Source organism: Pongo pygmaeus, chromosome 8 (assembly GCF_028885625.2).
Source record: "Pongo pygmaeus isolate AG05252 chromosome 8, NHGRI_mPonPyg2-v2.0_pri, whole genome shotgun sequence".
Classification (NCBI taxonomy): domain Eukaryota; kingdom Metazoa; phylum Chordata; class Mammalia; order Primates; family Hominidae; genus Pongo; species Pongo pygmaeus.
Genome location: NC_072381.2, coordinates 51,195,719 through 51,216,746, shown reverse-complemented (window position 1 = coordinate 51,216,746; position 21,028 = coordinate 51,195,719). Strand labels below are relative to the sequence as shown.

General features: G+C 33.6%; 1 pseudogene; it reads left to right on the top strand.

Moving 5' to 3' along the window:
* The first annotated feature begins 1,406 nt into the window (after positions 1-1,406).
* On the top strand, positions 1,407-7,889 carry LOC129006640 (geranylgeranyl transferase type-1 subunit beta-like; annotated as a pseudogene).
* The last annotated feature ends 13,139 nt before the right edge of the window (positions 7,890-21,028 follow it).

Sequence of the window (21,028 nt, the reverse complement as noted above, 5' to 3'; positions counted from 1 at the left end):
AAGTGAGTTTGATTTCATTTAATATTTTCTTTAAACCATCTTAGATCTTCTCTTTGACAAGTATTTCACCTATTAGTGTTCTCAAAATGTAAAATGGGTAACTTAATGAGAACAAAAATTGTACCCTAAGATATATTTGCATTATCTACATATTTGCAATTAAATCTTAACAGATTTAATTGTAGTAGAATCTAACAGTTTTCCTCTTGAAATTTTTTAGACACCAGAAATTTTTATTTCTAATAAATAATGTTTAGCTTCCTAGTCACAAACCAAACAGAAAGCAAATTTCATCAGAGTTTAGAATGGTTAAAACCAACATAGCTGCAATATTTTTATTTTTGTTTTAAAATTTTGTTTAATCAGTAAATCAATCGGAGTTGACCATTATGTAATCCACAGACCTTGAAATAACAGAGATATATTTCTCTGCAGATCAATATCTATATATGTTTTTAAGATGAGTAGAAATTCTCCTGAAGATCATAAAGAAAAAGTATGTCATATAATATAGTAAATAAAAATAATAATAGTTATTAATTTTTTCTGCTTATTATGTTCCAGAGTCTGTACTAAGCATTTTAGAGGATTATTTTAATTCCCACAATAATCTCTTGAGAAATATACAATTATTATCTTTAATTCACAGTTATTGAAAATGAGATACATTTCAATAAGAGGTTAAGAATGTTGTCCAAGGTCAGGCAGCTAGCGTGACTTAGCAAGGGTGTAATTAACAAAAAAATATGTTTTTCTTATCTTATGGGAAATTTGGAAAAGCAAATATCTACATTCTCTTTTTAATTAAAAAAATAAAATATTAAATGTGAGTCTCTCTTAAAGCAGCGAATCAACTTTAATATAACAACAATCCTTTGTTGTTCAGGCTCGGTATTATTATTATCTCTGCTGACAGCAAAAGCTAAGAATAGAAAATATTTCTGACCCAAGTTGGTAAATTATGAATGAACCTGCTAAAGAATCAGAATAGACTAACAAGTGAAATTAAATGTGATTATTCTATATTATATAAATATAAAAATTTCTTATTGTTATAATTTTACTAAGATTCTACCAGTTTCAACTAAAATATAACATTTTAAATCCAAGCTTAATAAAAGAACTTGGCATGAGATGTTTTCATAGTAAATAGTGACAATTCATATTATTTTTAAGTAAGTGTAAATGAGATGTATTGTTTCTGAATTTCATTTTTCTTCTAAAAGTTATCTTTAAAGTTTTACTTTTTCTTTTTTAATTTCTTTCTTTTTTTTTTTTGAGACGGAGTCTCGCTGTTTCGCCCAGGCGGGACTGCAGTGGTGCGATCTCGGCTCACTGCAAGCTCCGCCTCCTGGGTTCACGCCATTCTCCTGCCTCAGCCTCCCGAGTAGCTGGGACTACAGACGCCCGCCACCACGCCCAGCTAATTTTTTGTATTTTTAGTAGAGACGGGGCTTCACCGTGTTAGCCAAGAGGGTCTCGATCTCCTCACCTCATAGTCCCACGCCTGTAGTCCCAGCTACTCGGGAGGCTGAAGCAGGAGAATGGCGTGAACCCGGGAGGCGGAGCTTGCAGTGAGCCAAGATCTCTTCACTGCACTCCAGCCTGAGCCACAGAACAAGACTCCGTCTCAAAAAAAAAAAAAAAAAAAAAGATAGACCAAGGAAAAAATAGGCTCTGAGTAAGATGTAAGTATGCAGAATCAATTCAAATGGTCCCAGATGAAGATGCCTTCTGAGTATATGTCAGGGAAGTGAAGACAATGAATACTTCCATGCAAGCAATTCAAGTGAGAAAGGGCAATGCGTAAGGCGAAATAAATGAGATGAGAAGCAACCTTCGCCCTCAAAGAGCCTGGTAAGAAGAAGATTTTTTTTGTAAGTCTTGCTTATTTTTCATTAGAAAAAAAGTTAGAGGCAAATCTTTTTATTTAGGCATATTATAAAAATATTTCTGTATCCTCATTATGAATGAGAAAATAAGCATAAACTCAAATTATAAAAAGATCCAACAGGCAAAAAGCTATGTCATGTAATGTTTGTTTGAGGTTGATACTTTAAAAGAAATTATCTACCCACAAGTTGGGGAGAAAATAAATAGAAATCTGTTTTTCTCCACTGCTTTAACAATCTAGACTGATTTCAACTCTCTTAGACAAAATTTCGCATAGACCACGTGCATGAACATTTTTATGCTGCCGTTATACCTTATATGGCAAATAATTGCTACAGCCATACTTATTTTACTCTGTTGAGCTAAATACATTTTTGCCAAAAAACAGTATATGTATCAAAATCTTAAATGCTGACATTTAATGGGAAAATGGAATAACTTACACGCACTATAATTCTCAACCTGTTTAGTGCAAAAGATCTTAAAAGATGAAAAAAGTTTAGAGAGAGCAATCACAAATAGAATAGAAAGGAAAATTCAAAATGATGTCAAGATAAAAACTAGAATAATACCTCCAGGACAGCAAAAACTTCTGTCTTTTATTTTTTAAACTACTCTCACCCTGGTACTCAGAATTTTGTTTGGACATAGTAAGCACTCAATAGATTTATTGAATGAGTAAACACATTTTAAAACATCAAAATTATTACCTGTATTACAGTGAAAAAAATACCTAATGACCTTCTACAATGTGCCATTTTTTATGCAAGGTACTTTACATATATCAGCCTGTATAATCACTGTTAAAACCAATGAGAAAGATAATAATTTATTGATGAGAAATTGGAAGTTCAGATCTATTAAGAAAGTCATCCGAAGCCATGCTGACTTCAAAGTACAGACTCTTTACTTTAGGGCATGGCGTAACCCCCAGAGGGTAATGATATTGAGAAAGCTTTGCCATTGGAAACACAATTTCATAGACAAGAAGAGAAGCTTATGTTCACATTACTTTTCATACTTCACATGGCAAGAACATTCCGATCTTTAATGTTAGGATTCATAACTTTCCCTAAATACTCTGTGCTCTGTTGTCTAAATGGTAACACCAAGAATCATCACTTTTCCTCCATAACAGGATGTGCAGTGTCTTTGTGTGAAATATAGTCTATAGTTGTATATCTTCTAGTTGAGAAATGTAATCATGCAATATATCTGGAATAAGAAAAAAATACAGCAACAATTAAAATAGGACAGTAAAAATGAGTAAGATATTTAAATTTCCATTGCCAGAAAATCTGTGCAAAACAGAATTCATGAAAGAAATAGAGTGGCATAAAACAACTGCAGGGGAGAAATGATGAAAACAGAGAAAGAAAGAGATAAACTAGTGAAATAAAGTTGAAAAAACTTCATTTTCACAGCATTGCATTTTGTGAAAAGTTTTACACTTTTACATTAAAGAGTTTAAGAGTATCTAAGTTGAATTTGTTTTTGACTTGATGCTTCTGCTTTAAATTATATCAAGGCTTAATTACCATTTAAAACTTACTATTAGTTAATTTATATATCATTACTAATGTCAGCATCTTGTCAGGCATGAGTTAAATATAAATTTATATTCCCCAGGTGAATGCAATTCATACAAGAAAAAAAATTACTAATCAAGAAAAAAAAAGGAGTTCCTTTCTCTAAATGTATCACATAGTAATACAGCTTTTTATACACTACAAATAGACTGGGTCAGAAGTTAAAGAAAGTAGTTTGTCTTCTGGAAAAATTATAAATCATATTTTATTAAGAAAAACAAAAAACTGTATTTACTCAAATTCGGGATAGGATCAATCAATATTTTCTCTTAAATTTACACTTGACAAAAAATTGGAAGAAGTAATAGAGGACTTTTGGCGTTTTATTATTGTTATGTGATATTATTCCTGATGACTCTAGAATTAACTTCACTTTAATCTGTTTCTTCCTCAGGATTATAAAATGTACCCCCTTTACTCTATCATACTCATTAGCATACTGTCTCATATGTTTCATGCTGTGGAACCTCATAGGACTTATGGCAACTATTACAACTCATTTATAACTTTTTTTTTTTTTGAGAGGGAGTCTTGCTCTGTTGCCCAGGCTGGAGTGCAGTGGCGTGATCTTGGCTCACTGCAACCTCTGCCTCCCGGGTTCAAGCAATTTTCTGCCTCAGCCTCCTGAGTAGCTGAGTAGCTGGGATTACAGGCGCCCACCACCACACCCGGCTAATTTTTTTTTTTTTTTTTTGTATTTTTAGTAGAGACAAGGTTTCACCATCTTGGCCAGGCTGGTCTTGAACTCCTGACCTAGTGATCCACCCACCTCGGTCTCCCAAAGTGCTGGGATTACATGCGTAAGCCACAGCACCTGGCCCCATTTATAACACTTTTTAAAGTTCTCTATACTTTTTTTTTGAGACGGGAGTCTGGCTCTGTTGCCCAGGCTGGAGTGCAGTGGCTTGATCTCGGCTCACTGCAAGCTCTGCCTCCCGGGTTCACGCCATTCTCCTGCCTCAGCCTCCCAAGTAGCTGGGACTACAGGCACCCGCCACCACGCCCGGCTAATTTTTTGTATTTTTAGTAGAGACGGGGTTTCACCGTGTTTGCCAGGATGGTCTCGATCTCATGACCTCGCGATCTGCCCACTTCGGCCTCCCAAATCTACTCTTTTTTATATTTCTCTATTCTTATTCACACTTGAACCGTATTTAATCAGTGTCTTATCACTATCACGTTCCTGAAACCACACTGTGAATGACCAAATCCCTAAATCCAATGGTCAATTTTCCATACTCATGTTGCTTGAATTATCAGCAACATTTTTTTTTTTCTTTTTGGAGACAAGATCTTGCTCCGTCGCTCAGGCTGGAGGGCAGTGGCTCACTGCAGCTTCAACCTGCTGGATTCAAATGGTCCTTCTACCTCAGCCTCCCAAGTAGCAGCAGCATTTCACACAGTTGATGACTCTCTCCTTATTGACAAAAATATCCTCATTGTATTTTCAGTTGACAACACTCTCCAGGTTTTCCTTCTACCTAGTTTCTTAAGCTCCTTTGCAGGTACTTCATCCTGTCTAATCTCTAAACCTTGGGGTAAAAAGGGTTCGGGACTCAGGTGTACATTTTTTCTCTATCTAAACTCATTCCATCTCTTAATAACATCATCTAGGTCGAGGCGGACGTCTCTTCCGGAGCAGCATGGCGGCCACTGAGGATGAGAGGCTAGCAGGGAGCGGCGAGGGAGAGCGGCTGGGTTTCTGGCGGGATCTGCACGTGCGATTTTCCCAGCGCTGCCTCGAGGTTTTGCCGGAGCGCTATTCTTCACTCGAGACAAGCAGGTCCTTCCCACAGAAGACAGATCAAATCTAAATCGATGTGGTTTCCGAGGCTCTTCATACCTGGGTATTCCGTTCAACCCATCAAAGGCTCCTGGAACAGCTCATCCTTATGATAGTGGCCACATTGCAATGACTTACACTGGCCTTTCATGCTTAGTTATTCTTGGAGACGACTTAAGCCGAGTAAATAAAGAAGCTTGCTTAGTAGGCTTGAGAGCCCTTCAGCTGGAAGATGGGAGTTTTTGTGCAGTACCTGAAGGCAGTGAAAATGACATGTGATTTTTGTACTGTACTTCCTGTATTTGCTATATGCTCAACAACCGGTCAGGCATGGATATGAAAAAAGCCATCTCCTATATTAGAAGAAGTATGTCCTATGACAATGGACTGGCACAGGGAGCTGGACTTGAATCTCATGGAGGATCTACTTTTTGTGCCATTGCCTCACTATGTCTGATGGGTAAACTAGAAAAATTTTTTTCAGAAAAAGAATTGAACAGGATAAAGAGGTGGTGTATAATGAGGCAACAAAATAGTTATCATGGAAGACCTAAGAAGCCTGTAGGCACCTGTTATTCTTTTTGGGTGGGAGCAACTCTAAAGCTTCTAAAAATTTTCCAATATACTAACTTTGAGAAAAATAGAAATTACATCTTATCAACTCAAGATCGCCTCGTAGGGGGATTTGCCAAGTGGCCAGTCATCCAGGTGCTTTGCATGCATACTTTGGGATCTGTGGTCTGTCACTAATGGAGGAAAGTGGAATTTGTAAAGTTCATCCTGTTCTGAATGTAAGCACACGGACTTCTGAACGCCTTCTAGATCTCCATCAAAGCTGGAAAACCAAGGACTCTTAAACAATGCTCAGAGAATGTACATATCTCTACATGACTGACTTTAGATTGGGAGGGTGGGGGGATTTGTAGCATAACTGTAGCTCAAGTTTAAAAGCCATGTATAACCAAGTGTGCTCTTTTTTTAAAAGGTAGAGTCTTACAATCAAATCTCCTGCTAATGTCACTTTGGGATATGGTCTTGAGACAGTAATCTTTGTACTGGGTTTCAAGAAAATCTTTGTTGAAGTTTGAACCACAACTTTGTCATGGTTCTTAAATGTTTATACTGTATTTCTAAGAAGTTGTTTGAGGCAAATTAACTGTATGTATGTAGGTTATCTTTTTAAAAACTCTTCAGTGCAAATTGCATCTTGTTATAAAATGGACACAAACCTTCAAAACAAATTTACACTTCATATAGCATTGATAATCTTCAGGTGAACACTTAGTAATCATTTAAAAAGCTCACTGCTGAAGGTAGAAAATTTACTTTAATAAATTAAGTATCTGGGATTATTCTTTGAAAACAGATGACCATAATTTTTTTTAAAGAAGAGTGACTTATTTTGTCTTATTTTTAAGTAAAGTGTGCCAATTAAACCTGTGTGGCCTATATAAATGAAATTTAAAACTTCATAGTAAGAATAAATAGGTTTAACTAATGTGATAGTTTTATAAAAGGAGATTGTTTGAAGACAACTATTATGTAACTGAGGGAAAAGCAACTTAACTATATGTGATTGTGAATGAGGAAGTTTTGTGCTATGTGGGTCATTTATTTAGACATTGCTGTGGTGAATACCAGTTATGTTTGATTTTATTCTCAAATCATTAGTTGCCTTTTTTTTTTTTTGCTTTCTAGATAGAAAACAATCTTTTTTATCTAAAAGGAAAGATACTTTGTGTTTTTATTTTTAGCCATTTGAATTTTTTAATTTGTTGCCCCCAGTGTGTTAGTTGCTCTAATTTCAAACTAATACTTTTCTAATTTTTTTCAAATTAAATAAGTAAAAAAATACAAAAACAGAACCATTCAAATAGATTCAGTGGTGCAACTCTATACATGGTCATTTTTATTCTCATATTTTCAGGTAAGTGAGAGGGAAATGTAAGCATTTAGAGGGTAAGAACGAGGGTTTTGTTTTTGTTCATTGTTTTGTTTTCTTGTCTATGAACTAGCTAATTATAAAGGAGATAGTATAAAAACTTCATTTGTAATTAATTTATCAATAATTCATATCCATTACTTGCTCAGTGACATTCAGAACTATGAGTCTAGTACTGAAATAGGGAAAGAAATCTCTTCACTAAGGGAGTTGGGTTTAAGTTAGTCTTGGTGATAATAAATGGTGAAATACAAACATCAGTATAAAAACTAGATTACTGGTATCACTGTTTAGGCATTGTAATATTTTAAATGTTATCTTTTTTTCTAAATTAGAGAAAAAAATGTTGTAAAATAACAGTCCTTCCCAAGGGAAACACTATGTACTTGGAGAAATGATTCATTTATTATTGGCATGCTTAGTTTTAAACCTGAGTTTGCCAAAGTCAACTGTATGTTTTTTAATTGGAAATAAAATAAATCTTCTGATGGTGGGGGAAAAAATAAGCCTAATGACAGATGTTATCCTTCTGTGGGTTATTCCAGTTGCTACTATTTAAATCATGGCAGATTAAGACATCCATATCTCACACTAAGTCATCTCTTAGACATTGGAAGTTGAAGTAGCATATACATAATGGCTGTAGGACTATATAAAAAGCCCAAATTGTTTTTTCTGTATCACCAAGAAAGGTTAGAAGGTAATAAAGGTAGTAACAGTGACTGTATTCATAAATATAAGTTAGAGAAAAACTCCAATCTAAAAGTATTTCATAAGGCTAAATATTTTCTAACTCCTTGTAATTTAATACCACAAGATTATAAATTTTAGTAAGCTTCTAATTGATATACTTGTGGGAGACTTTCTTGTGAAACTTTATGGACTAGTAAATGTTCACATTCCACAGCAACTTAATTGACCAGAAAATAGCAGGCCAGTGTGAACTGTGGAGAAACTATTTCTAACTTTTCTAAGTAGTTATTTACAAGAAAAATATTTACCGATTAAATAAATTATAAGCAATATTTCACATATATACTTTATTCCTTAGCAGGAGTGATATAATAAGGGGACATATGAAGTCCGAAATCTCAAAAAGCTCTATTTCCTACTCCCTACTCGTCTCCTTCCCGCCCCCTAATTTTGTGGTTTTTTTTTTTAGAAGGTAGGAGGAGGAGCTTTGTTTTGAGCATCTGCATACAAATAAGATTAATCAGATCATATGGCATAATTTAACCTGTTTATCATTTCAGTGTTTTTAGATTTGATCTATAATACATATGTTATTAGATCTTTAAATAGTTATTTATATTTAATCTAAATTCATATAGAAATCTTGCTGACAGTGGTATATAATTTGAAAACTGTTGGACCTCATCATTTTTGAGAGACAGTTAATGAGGAAGTACTCTGGAATCAGATGACCTGGGTTTAAATCCCAGATTTGCCAGTTCAGCAGCAAGATCTTGGACCCTAACTCTCCCATTGATAAAATAAGGAAAATAGGTAAAACCTAACTCACAGGGTTTAGGATTAAATGAGATAATACAGATAAAGCACTTAGGATAGTACCTGGAATACAGCAAATTTCAAATTATAGTTTCTGTATAATGATCATAAAATTATTTTTGTAATTAAAACCTCTCTTCTACAACAGAAAGAGGTCTTAACGGTTTAACCTCAGGGAAGATGGTGACAACAGTATTGTTTTCTAATCTCCCCATAAAAATACAGAGCAACTAGGATAGCCACAGACACTATTACATGCTAGATGACAAGGTATCTCCATGAACTTCAAAATACAACTAAGTGAGGACAAACCATTGACCCACATAGTTTCAGCATCTGTGGGAGGAAGTAGAAGGAAGGCAGCTGGTTTCTGACAGCTCTGCAAACTGGAGAACTACAACACTGCCCACAGTTTCTCACTACAAAGTGCAGTGGGCCAATCTAAGAACAGGCACTGAAACTGGGAAGTGACTACAGAATCCCATTTGCAGATGAATGTTAAAGCAATATGATAAGGTCTGATGATCGCATTAGAGCAGTCTGGGTTTTACACCGTGTACCTCTTGAAGCCTATGAGACAAAGCCCAGCACTGAGGACAAACTTCTAGAATTAGAATCCAAATGGGCAGGATGGGTAAAATAGGACAAAAGAAAGAGGATCTAGATAAGTATTGAGAAGAAAGGTCAAGATACAGAGACATTATATATATGTATTTTCATATATATATATATCTTCTTTTAAATCACTGTGAAAATGGGAGCTCTAAGGCTGTGAAGTCATCCTAGAGCCACTCCTCCCTCCTAAAAGTACAGAAAAACTCATTTCAGTTAAGGGGAAAAAAAGAGTAACTGAGCCAGGATTACAGTCCAACTCCATTCAAAGTTAGTGTAAGAAATAAGAGAATAAATAGATCAACATCCTCACAGACAATGAAAACACACCAGAAAGACATGACCACAAGACAGATAAAAACCTAATATTTGCAAAAAAATAAAATGCAAATATGACAGGAAATTTATAGTAATTAGTACAATTATCAGTAAAAGTAGGAAAAGGTGAAAAATTAACCAAGTACTAAACACTTGGAGTAAAAAGCAAAATAAAGCAGAAGGAAGGAATTAATAAAGATAAAAGCCAAAAATAATTACTAGTAGAAAACCAAAACAAGAGAGGCAATAAATCCAAGTTGGTGAAAGGTAGTGCGGTGAGTTGAGTGAGGTAAGCTAATAGCTAACCTATTTAAGAAAAAAAGGAGGAAGCACAAATACAAAAATTTAAATGACAAGGGGGAAATAGTAAAACAGGAAATTTGTTTAAATTGACTACTTCGAGCAATTTTACACAATAAATTCGAAAACTATTTTGAGAAAAATGCAAATTGCCATAATTTAGGTAGGTAAAAAAAGTCACAGCAAACCAATTACCGTAGAAGAAACAAATAGTTAAAAGTACCCCCTACCAAAAGAAACATCAAGCCCAGATTGTTTCAAGGGGATTTCTACCAAACCTTTTAAGATTAAATAATCCTGTTCTTGCTTAAGCAATTCCAGAGACTAGGAAAAGAATATTGAACCTCAAAGTGCCAAAAAAAAAAGAAACTCCTAAATTCATTATTTAAAGTGAATGTAATAGCATTGATTCAAAAACCTGACAAAGATTGTACCAAAAAGAAAATTATAGAGCAATCTGATGAATATTAATAAAAAGTTTTAATGATATATTAGCAAACAATCCAACAGCACTTTCAAAAGGTAATCATGACTAAGTTGGGTTTATTATAAGAATGCAAGGGTAATTCAGTACTAGGTAATCTGTTAATATTCATCACATTCAGTTAAAAAAATCTTCATCTTTGCAGAAAAGACATGACAGAATTGAGCACTCACTTATGTTAAATATACTAAGTAGAAATCAATGAATAATCCATTAACATTGTACCTCTACCTAAAAGCCAGCATCTTAAATTTCAAAGTAAAAGAGACTTTCCAGCTGAAGTCAGGAACAAGACATGCCCTCTAACTCCTCTGCTACTTAACAATGTGTTGAGAGTTTTAGCCAATGAAGTTAGACAAAATAAAGACGTGAATTGGAAAGAAAGACGTAAAACTATTTGCAGATATGAATAGGTATCTAGAAAGCCCAAAGGAACTTGTTGAAAAACTAAACAATAAAAGAACTTAGTAAAGTAGCTATTAAATACAATTTACATACAATTATCAGTAGGCTTCACCAGACACAAGGGCATACTTTGATTCAATTTTGGTGAATTTCAAAACAGATAGCATTTATGTATGGTGTCAGAAATCAGCACCCCCTTTCATTCACTACCTCTCTTCCCAAAGGTAAGCATTATCAAAATCACCATCAATTAGTTTTGTCTGTTTTTGAATTTTATATGAGTGGAACCATATAGTAGACATTATTTTTCAACTGGCTTTAACTCAGTAGGACTGAAAGAGGGTACAAAGGGACTCTGTGGTTCTGGTTATGTTCTGTTTCATGATCTAGGTGCTGGTTACATAGGTGCATTCGCCTTATGAATATTTATCAAGCTGTATATTTATGATTTGTGCACTTTTATGTATGTATAATTATAGCTCAATAAAAATATTTACTAAAAAAAATCTAGTTCTATGATCTGAAATCTCATTTATAATATAAACCTACCAGTCTGAACATCTCCCTTGAATTCCATACTAATATATCCAATTATCTACCCCACCTTTCTACTTGGATGTCCAATACGTCTCAATTATAATGTTCAAAATCAAACTCCTCATATTCTTTTTCAAAACAGCTCCTTCTGTCATCTTTCCCACTTGACTCAAGTGTAATACCCATTCTTCAGATTGCTAAAACTAAAACCCCTCGAGTCATCCTTGATATCTCTTGTTCTCTCTTTTGCTATATCTAATCCATATTGATATCCTCTTTGACTCTTTTTTCAATGAATCTCTTGTTAATTGCATTATCATACCACATCTCATAACTTTCACCTTGACCACCCTAGCTCAAGCTGTGACTCGTAGTCACCTTGTTTTTTGATTAGCTTTTTAAATAGAAATCCTTCTACCTTTACCATCATAGAGTTTGTTTAGAACATAGCATTCTAGTAATTATGTCAACACAAGCCATATCGCATCACTCTATCTCACTCAGATCAGCAGATTTGGTCTCCATAAGCTTTATGACCTAATAGTATATGTATCTATCCCTAATTCACTCTGATTCAACTATGCTGTCTTTATGATTTTTTGCAAACATGCTATGTACACACTTGCTTCATGAGTTTTGCATTTATTCTTCCCCTTTCCTGGAAAGCTCTTATTCCAGAAACCTATGTGGCTCAATCCCTGACGTTCTTCAAGTCTCTGCTCAAATGTCACCTCGCTAGTGAAGTCTTTTCTTTTTTATCAGAAAAAAAATCAAAACTTTATTAAAAAATGTTTAAAGACTTAATTAAGTGGAACATCACATTATGCACAGTATGTTTCTGGATATACTATTTTTCCAGTTGTATAAGTAGGGCAAATTATTTAACCTATGTCTTCTTTCCCTTGTCTGTGAAATGAAAAGGAAAACAGTATATATTTCATTAGGTTGTTATATGGATTAAATGAATTAACTTATGTAAAGTATAATGTCATTGTCTGCTATTATCACTAATAAAAATATGTCAAAAATAAAAATACATAGTTAACTTATGTAAAGTATATCATTGTTTGCTGTTATTAGTAATAAAAACAAGTCTCAATTTATAATTTCAATGCAGTTTTAAATAAAATGCCAAAAATATTTTAATGGATCATGAAAAATTAACTCTTTAGTTCATCTGCAAATATGAAAGTTAAAAATTACCTATGAAAGGCCAGGTGCGGTGGCTCGCGCCTGTAATCCCAGCGCTTTGGGAGGCTGAGATGAGGGGATCACAAAGTCAGGAGACCGAGACCATCCTGGCTAACACGGGGAAACCCCGTCTCTACTGAAAATACAAAAAAGTAGCTGGGCATGGTGGCAGGTGCCTGTAGTCCCAGCTACTTAGGAGGCTGAGGCAGGAGAATGGCGTGAACCAGGGAGGCGGAGCTTGCAGTGAGCTGAGATAGCATCACTACACTCCAGCCTGGGCGAAAGAGCGAGACTCTGTCCCCCCCAAAAAAAATTACCTATGAAAATGTATGAGTATGACAGGGAACTTGCCCTGCATCTATTTGAAAGCATACTGTGAAAAACTTTGGTAACTCACTTCAGCATTTTAACACTCTTATTCATCACACTTTATCTGCTCTGTTTTTCTTTATATATATGATCTATTATCATATGATCTACTATATATTTTGCTTAATTTCTTTGCTTATCACTTCACACTAGACCTAGAATTGAATATCTATTCTATGCGGGCTATTTTTTTTTTTTTGCATATGCTGTTTCTGTCATATGTTCAGACTTAGACCAATATCTACAACACAGGAGATGCTGAATAAAGATGGTTTTGAATAAAAGAGTAAACATCTTATAAAGAATGTATACAAAACCAGAAATATTTGGAAATATATAATTTTAAAAATGAAATAACAAATCTAAACCAGAACTATTTAGCATACATTGCTTTCTAGTTAGTGTTGGAGTAAAATATTTGCATTTATTTTTTATTATTTAGTAGATAGAAAAATCACCAGGGCCGAAGCCCACAGTAGCTAGTTGGAAAGCAGGATAGAATAGTGCTTAGAAGCACAGACTTAAATACTTGTGGTTCAGAGAATCAGGCAGTTCCACTTATCAGACAGGTTAATGTGGGCAACTTATCACTGGGTCTCCTGATTGTTATCGAAAATATAGAGAAAATATAGTATTTCTTTCGTGGCATTATTAAGAGTCTTAAATGTAAAGCACTTAATACATTGCTTAATGCATGGTAAGCTTAAATAATCAATTAGCTACTCTTACTACCATTATTGATGACAGAGAAAATTTTATATGAAAAAGCTTTCAATGAACTTGGAAGAAATGGAAAAGAGAGACTTAGACTAAGTGTACTACCTGCTTTTCTCCAGGGAAATAAAGAAATTAATGAAGCAATGCCATATAATCAAGAGTCATTTTTTAAAGTTTTATATTAAGATGACATGGATATTTAGATATCAATTTTTTAAAAATTAAACATAACTAAAAATTATACAAATTATCATACACATAATCAAATATTTGCCAGCATAGTATTGAATGAGCTGACAAGAGATTGTTCAGTAAGAAGATTTTATTTAGAAATTTTGAATTTGAAAATTTATTTTGCCTGCTCAATGACTTAATGTTCTTTTTCCTAGCTCTTGTTATACAAACAAAATAGCCTACAGTATATATATATGTGTGTGTGTGTGTGTGTGTGTGTGTGTGTGTGTGTGTGTGTGTGTATCTATATAAATTGTTTGAATTAAACTTTTAGGGAGACTAATAATAATAAGTTAATATATATAAGTTAATAAAGATAGATGCTGCTTGTGTTAGATTCAGTATTTTTTCTTTTTTTTCAGTTTTATTAATGTATGGATGACAAGTAAATATTGTGTATATTTGCAGCATACAATGTTATGTTTTAATATATGCATGCATTGTGAAATTATTACCACAATCAAGCTAATTAACATATTCATCACTTCACATACTTTTTTTCGTGGTGAGATTATTTAACACTACTTTCAGCAATTTTCAAGTATGCATTTTTTTAACTATAACCACCAATCTGTACAACTCCAGAACTTATTATAGAACTTATTATAGAACTTGTATTAGATTTATATTGCTGCTAAAATATGTTACAAAAAACCTTGTGGCTTAAAGTAACACCTTATTATATCACAGCTCTTTAGGTCAGATGTTGGAGTTGGATTTGCTAATTTCTCTTCTTTGGGTTTCAAAGGATTAAATTTAACTGTTGGTCAGCAGGGCACTTACAAGAAGGCTCTGGGAAGAAACTGCTTTCAATCTCATTCAGATTGCTGGCAGAATTCAGATTCCTGTTGCAGAGCTGAGACTGCTATTTCCTTCCTGGCTGTCATTGGGACTGCCCTTCCTCCCTAAAGACTCCTCTCTGGTCCCAGCACATGTCCTCCCGCATCTCAGAGCCAGCGTTGTAAATCCTCTTGACATTTGGAATCTGACTTTTCCTTCTGCCACTTCTCTTTTGTTTTCAGTCAGAGAAATTTCTCTGCATCTAAGGCCTCATGAGATTAGATTGAGGAAACCAGGATACTACAAAATAGTCTCCCTATCTTGAAGTTTGTAGCCTGAACTATATTTGAAAAATTCCTATTGCCACGTAAAGTTACTTATTCATAGGTTGTGGAAATTAAAGGTTTGGCTATCTTTGGGGAGGCTATAATTAAGCTCGTCAATGGGTATGTTTGATCTTGGGAATTTAGAAATCTCCCTAATAGTGATAGGCTTTGTAAAAATTACAAAAATATGAAAGCAAAATCAAGAATGAACACTCAATGATCCATTCTATCATTAATCTGTTATCTCTTCCTTTCTGTTCTTTTTGTGCTTATCAATCAAATATATTACAAATAACTCTCCCAAAATAATTTTTTGTTATTGACTTTAGGGACATACATATCCTGTTGAATCAAGAGTAAATGAGAGCACTGAAGATTGAGTTTCAACATATGCATTTTGTATTGTTGATTGCATAGAACACAAATCACTTTGAATGATACGAGAAAAAATTTTCACCAGTAGAATCTATTCTTTCCTCAACAATTGAATATAATTCTGCATTTGCCCCATAGAACAGATAAAGCAATTTGTGTAAGTATAAGTTTTAAGACAATGTATTAAATATTTGGGGGAATTATATGATAAATTTAAAATAATTTCAATTACTCTGCATAATGTTCATTATTAACGAAATTAAATTAAAATATAAATTGATAGGCTAGTTGAAATATTTTTTCAAAGGTAGAGCTCACGTAATTTTTCTTATATATTAATCTGCTATTGTAGTTTTATTTTTCATATTACTAAACAAACATTGCAACTTGCTGTGATTAATGTAAGTAAGTAGAAATTGGATAAACATTTCCAATACAGTGATAGCTTATCAAGCCTTTTGCAGAGTAGTATTTTCTCAACATTGCCTAAAAACAAACTCATTCAGCTCACAGTCTGTAATAAGTACTTTTAAAATATTTTCTTTAAAAATCTTGAAATATTAAACAAAATGGCAATCATATTTTAAAATGCTATAACCAATCTTCAAGTTTTGTTATCTTATTCATTCCATTTATGTATTTGTTTTAACAATATTTCCATATGTAATAAATCACCTTAAAACATCAGATTCTAAAGAATTTTCTCCAAGGAATTACTGTCATAAATGTGATAAATACTTCTGTTCTATATAGTAAGGAAGGACTTATTTTGAGCTTCCTTTCTTTGAGAATTCTTCAACCACTCAATGAACAATTTATTCTTTTTATTAAACTCGAATTTTCTATATCTTACTAAGCATCAATTATAAATAACAAGAGAATCCTCTTGAAAGTGCCTTGGTCCAGATCTTGACCTTACTTTGAGGACTATTTTAGGGGCTGTATTTCAGGAATATACTTGAGCTTATTTGCTCAGTGCATTAATGTATAGGACTTTACTTAATAAAAACTGATTAATTTGGTAAGAATTGCTTTGTAAGAATCACTCTTCCTCTTTAGTTGTTTGTTGTTGTTGCAGTTGCATACAGAGATAATACATTATAATTCAAGTTAAATTGAAATTCATAAGAAGAAAAAAAATGATGTCTCTGTGTGTGTGTGTGTAAGTGTATATATATATAATTATATGTGTATATATGGGAGCTTCAAGACCATAAACATAGCTTTTCCTCTGGCAGAACTGAAAAAAAAAATATTTTGAATCAGGCCAGATTAGAAATACTCTATCATTTATTTTGCCATTTTTATTTTAAAAATTGAATAATATCTACAACTTACTAGTAGTCCCTATTAATTATACCTCAATAATGTGATTTTTGGTACAGTAAGAAAAAAATTACATAGTTTCAAAGAAAAAAGAAAATGTCAACTTGCATATACTATATACTATCAATGTACATCATTTTGAATTGAAAGACTCCTAATTTAAACACATCTCTGTCACAATCTAATGGAACTTACATCTCAGCAGTCATTTTATCCAAAGCCTGGGTCCTGTTATGATAAAAATAAAAGAGCACTTTATTTTTTTTTTTGAGAAGCATATGTATATGTTTATAGAATTTTTATACTATGTTTAAAATTTTGGCAAATAGTTTTTTTTGAATCAAGAATGGGTTGAATTTATTGTTTATTAATTTTTAATAAAATTTACAACTTAAAGTTCAGAAAGATGAAAAGATTCAAAGCTAGTTATGAAGAGCGATAAAAATTCAAATATTCAAATTCATTATTGTTTGGGGAAAATACAGATAATCAGCATGAGGCATCCATGACTTCACCTTAAAATTTCTCACTAAAAATAAGTACCTTGTATATAACAAGTTATCAGCACATATTAACTCACAGCATTAAGTTGGTTATGACAATAATTACTATTCATGAAGCAACAACAATATTATTTTATCTCCATTTTGGAACTTACCCCATGAATCTGGCAGGTCTGGCTACTCCTGTCTATTTCATCCCTGATGTATCCACCCTCACTTTTGTACACTTATTCCAGTGCCTACTGGGTCTCTGTACTAGCCATATGAGAGAGGGGTCTTGGATCAATATTTGTTTTAAGCAGGAAGCTTTTCTCATTTAATAGTAAAATTGGAAATTGCTTTGATCTTCCAGGTAATAATTTCAACACTATACAATATATTGTATTCAAGTTAGTAGAAATCAGGTAGCACACATATTATTGGAATATCAAAAAATCTTAAACATCCAGCTGAAGTTAATCCCATAATCACACAGGGAAATAATCCATTATGTCATGCCTTAAAGTAATTTGGATGAGATCACTTTGATATTTTTAAAGGTGATTTCACAACATTTATAAGATATAAGCCTATATGTGGCCTGCAGTGGTGCATCAGAAAGTACAAATAACAAGACATGCTCCATTTTATGTTTAAAAAGATAGAATTCTGATTCCATCGGGCATGATGGCATATTTTATACACTATTTAAAGTTTTGTGTATGCACTTATTAAATATGACTGCAGATCAATTTCTTTGTTCTTTGTGCTACTTTGGTTAAAATACAAAAAGTTTTTTGAACATTTAAAATCACGTACATGTAATAAGTTATCCTGCTGTGTTATCTGTAACAATCAATTTTGTGAAGTAGGAGCCTCTCTCAGCTATTATATGATCATTTATACAAGATGCAAGCATAAATTACCTTAGATCCTGTTGTTCTCGCAATTTATCCTGTATTATTTACATACATGGTTGTAATTAAAGTTAAAAATTATGCTAAACTATGATAGCCTCATGAAGGTTTTTTATTGTAATGAGAACTACAAAGATTAGATCTTCTTGTGTGTGAAAGTTAGAAGAATTAATAGAGAATACTTTAATTAAGTGATCATTGAGAATTTTTAAAAAAATAGTAAATGATCAAACCAAATAAGTTAGATTAAAAAATCAGATAAATATTACCTAAGTGCTTAGAGTGCTCTTCAGATAATTTCCTTTTAGATTCTAACCTGAGATTTTTAACTGTAGCTGAAATACATGGTATGAACTGACATCCATTAATCCATCCATCCTTTGATTTTTGAAGGACCAATAATAAAATATCTGAAATATGCTGTGTCCTAGTCAAAGGAAACAAAATATAAAAGCAATAATAACAAATCTCGTTTGCTTTGATTAAAATCATTTTTGAACATATGTAAACTTTCATCTTTTTAATATATACTGTATACCCAGATTAAAGGAGTTAAATATTTTTAACACAGATTTTGAGTATTTTTCTACTGCAGTGCTTACCACACTGTAAAAATTTTATTTGTTTTAGGTCTCTATGTACTTATGAGCTCTTCAAAGACAGGGACTACAGCGAGTAATGATTATTTGCTGGATCAATAATATGTGTTAAATTGATATAAATTAGTTAACTTTAGGATTATAAAAAAAGATTTATCCCGGCACTTTGGGAGGCTGAAGTGGGTGGATCACGAGGTCAGGAGATCGAGACCATTCTGGCTAACACGGTGAAATTCCGTCTCTACTAAAAATACAAAAAAATTTAGCGGGGCGTGGTGGCGGGCGCCTGTAGTCCCAGCTACTGGGGAGGCTGAGACAGGAGAATGGCGTGAACCTGGGAGGCGGAGCTTGCAGTGAGCCGAGATCGGGCCACTGCACTCCAGCCTGGGCAACAGAGCGAGACTCCGTCCCAAAAAAAAAAAAAAATCTATCCACTACACATTTTTTTGTTCTTAATACAATCTTCCCACTGAATACACAATCATATTTACTAACTTCTGCAACCATAAATGCTATATGTTAACATTATATACTTAGTTGGGTTGTTATTAAACAGAATACACGACAACATCTTCATGTTCTCTAATCTGCAGACATCTTTTCAGGCTTTTGCAAAATCCGTAACTGTTTGTCTCAAAATTTACTACGAACTCAAAAATATTTTAGAATATTGAATATAAATATAGAATATTGAAAAACTATTTTAAGTATTAAAGAGGACTGCAGAAAACTCTTCCATTAATTTTTTTTTTTTTTTTTTGAGACGGAGTCTTGCTTTGTCGCCCAGGCTGGAGTGCAGTGGAGCGGTCTTGGCTCATTGCAACCTCTGCCTCCCTGGTTCAAGCGATTCTCCTGCCTCAGCCTTCCGAGTAGCTGGGACTACAGGCGCCTGCCACCACTCCCGGCTAATTTTTTTTTTGTATTTTTAGTAGAGACGAGGTTTCACCACGTTGGCCAAGATGGTCTCGATCTCCTGACCTCGTGATCCGCCTGACTTGGCCTCCCAAAGAGCCAGGATTACAGGCATGAGCCACCACGCCCAGCCAACTCCTCCATTAATTTTAATGATGAAATTAAAACTGAACCTATTAGTCATCAAGAATGATGATTAAACCAAAGTATAAAACAGAATATGTGAGTCCATGCTAATATAAATGTGTATAGATACATTAATAAATAAGGAAGTAGAGGAAAAACCTCCCATTTAGAAGAATTCCAATTAAATTACTTAGTCCACACCAAAGGAGGGAAAGCATAACTCCTCCCACTTCTTAAGTGTGCACTGGTGTAAGAAACTTCTTTCCAAATAGTATAGTATGGGAAGGGGGAAGAACAGTGACATCACAGTGGAGAAATCTGACAAGCCCTATTTCATCCAGGAGATCAAGGTCAACATTAATAGTCATAAATTATATTGGTAGTATGTACCATTGATACAATGTAAGGAAAATAGCAAATTCCCTCTGTAATATACCTCCCCCAAACACTAGTCTTATCAATAGGAAAAACACCAACAAATCTCAACACAGGGTGTGTATTCTACAATATCTGACTAGCATGCCTCAATACTGTCAAGGTCATCAAAAACAAAGTCCAAGAAATTGTCATAGCCATGAGAAGCCCAAAGAGTTATGACAACTAAATGTAACATAGTGTCCTGGATGTCACCCTGGTATAGATGGAAGACATTACATAATAACTAAGGAAATGTGAATAAACTATGGATTTCAGTTCATAATAATGCATCAGTATTTATTATCTAATTTTAACAAATATGCCATGCTAATGGAAAAATGCTACTAATAGGTGAACCTGTATGCCGGGGGTCATATGGGGATTTTCTGTACAATCTCCCCTATTTTTCTGTAAATCTAAATTTTTTCTATTAAAATAGCTATTAATAAAAAGAACTTAACTAAAGAGTCTAAATATGAATGTGATTATATGCAAGTCTGAAAGGCATAACAACATGAGGGCATAGAGAGAATGCAAATTACACAGTCCAGAGGATTTGACAAGAAGTCTTCTTGCTTTGCAATAAGCTGCTTTTGCACACTTGAAGTCATTTAAGCCTCTTTTCCCTGGTTTGCTATGAAATAAATGAACAGGACTACAAGAGTTCTGAGGCCCCACTGAGCTCTGTTGTCCGTTGATTTCCCTGCAAAATGATGTCACCCTCAGAGAGATTACAATCTACTTGAGAAAGTAAACTTGCTAACATTGAAACAAATCAAAACATATTTAGGAACATAGTTCAAGGCTGGGATCATATTCTGTGTAGTTCATACTCTCAGGATTTCAGAGAAACTAAGCAGCATTATGAAATAATTAAGAAGTGAG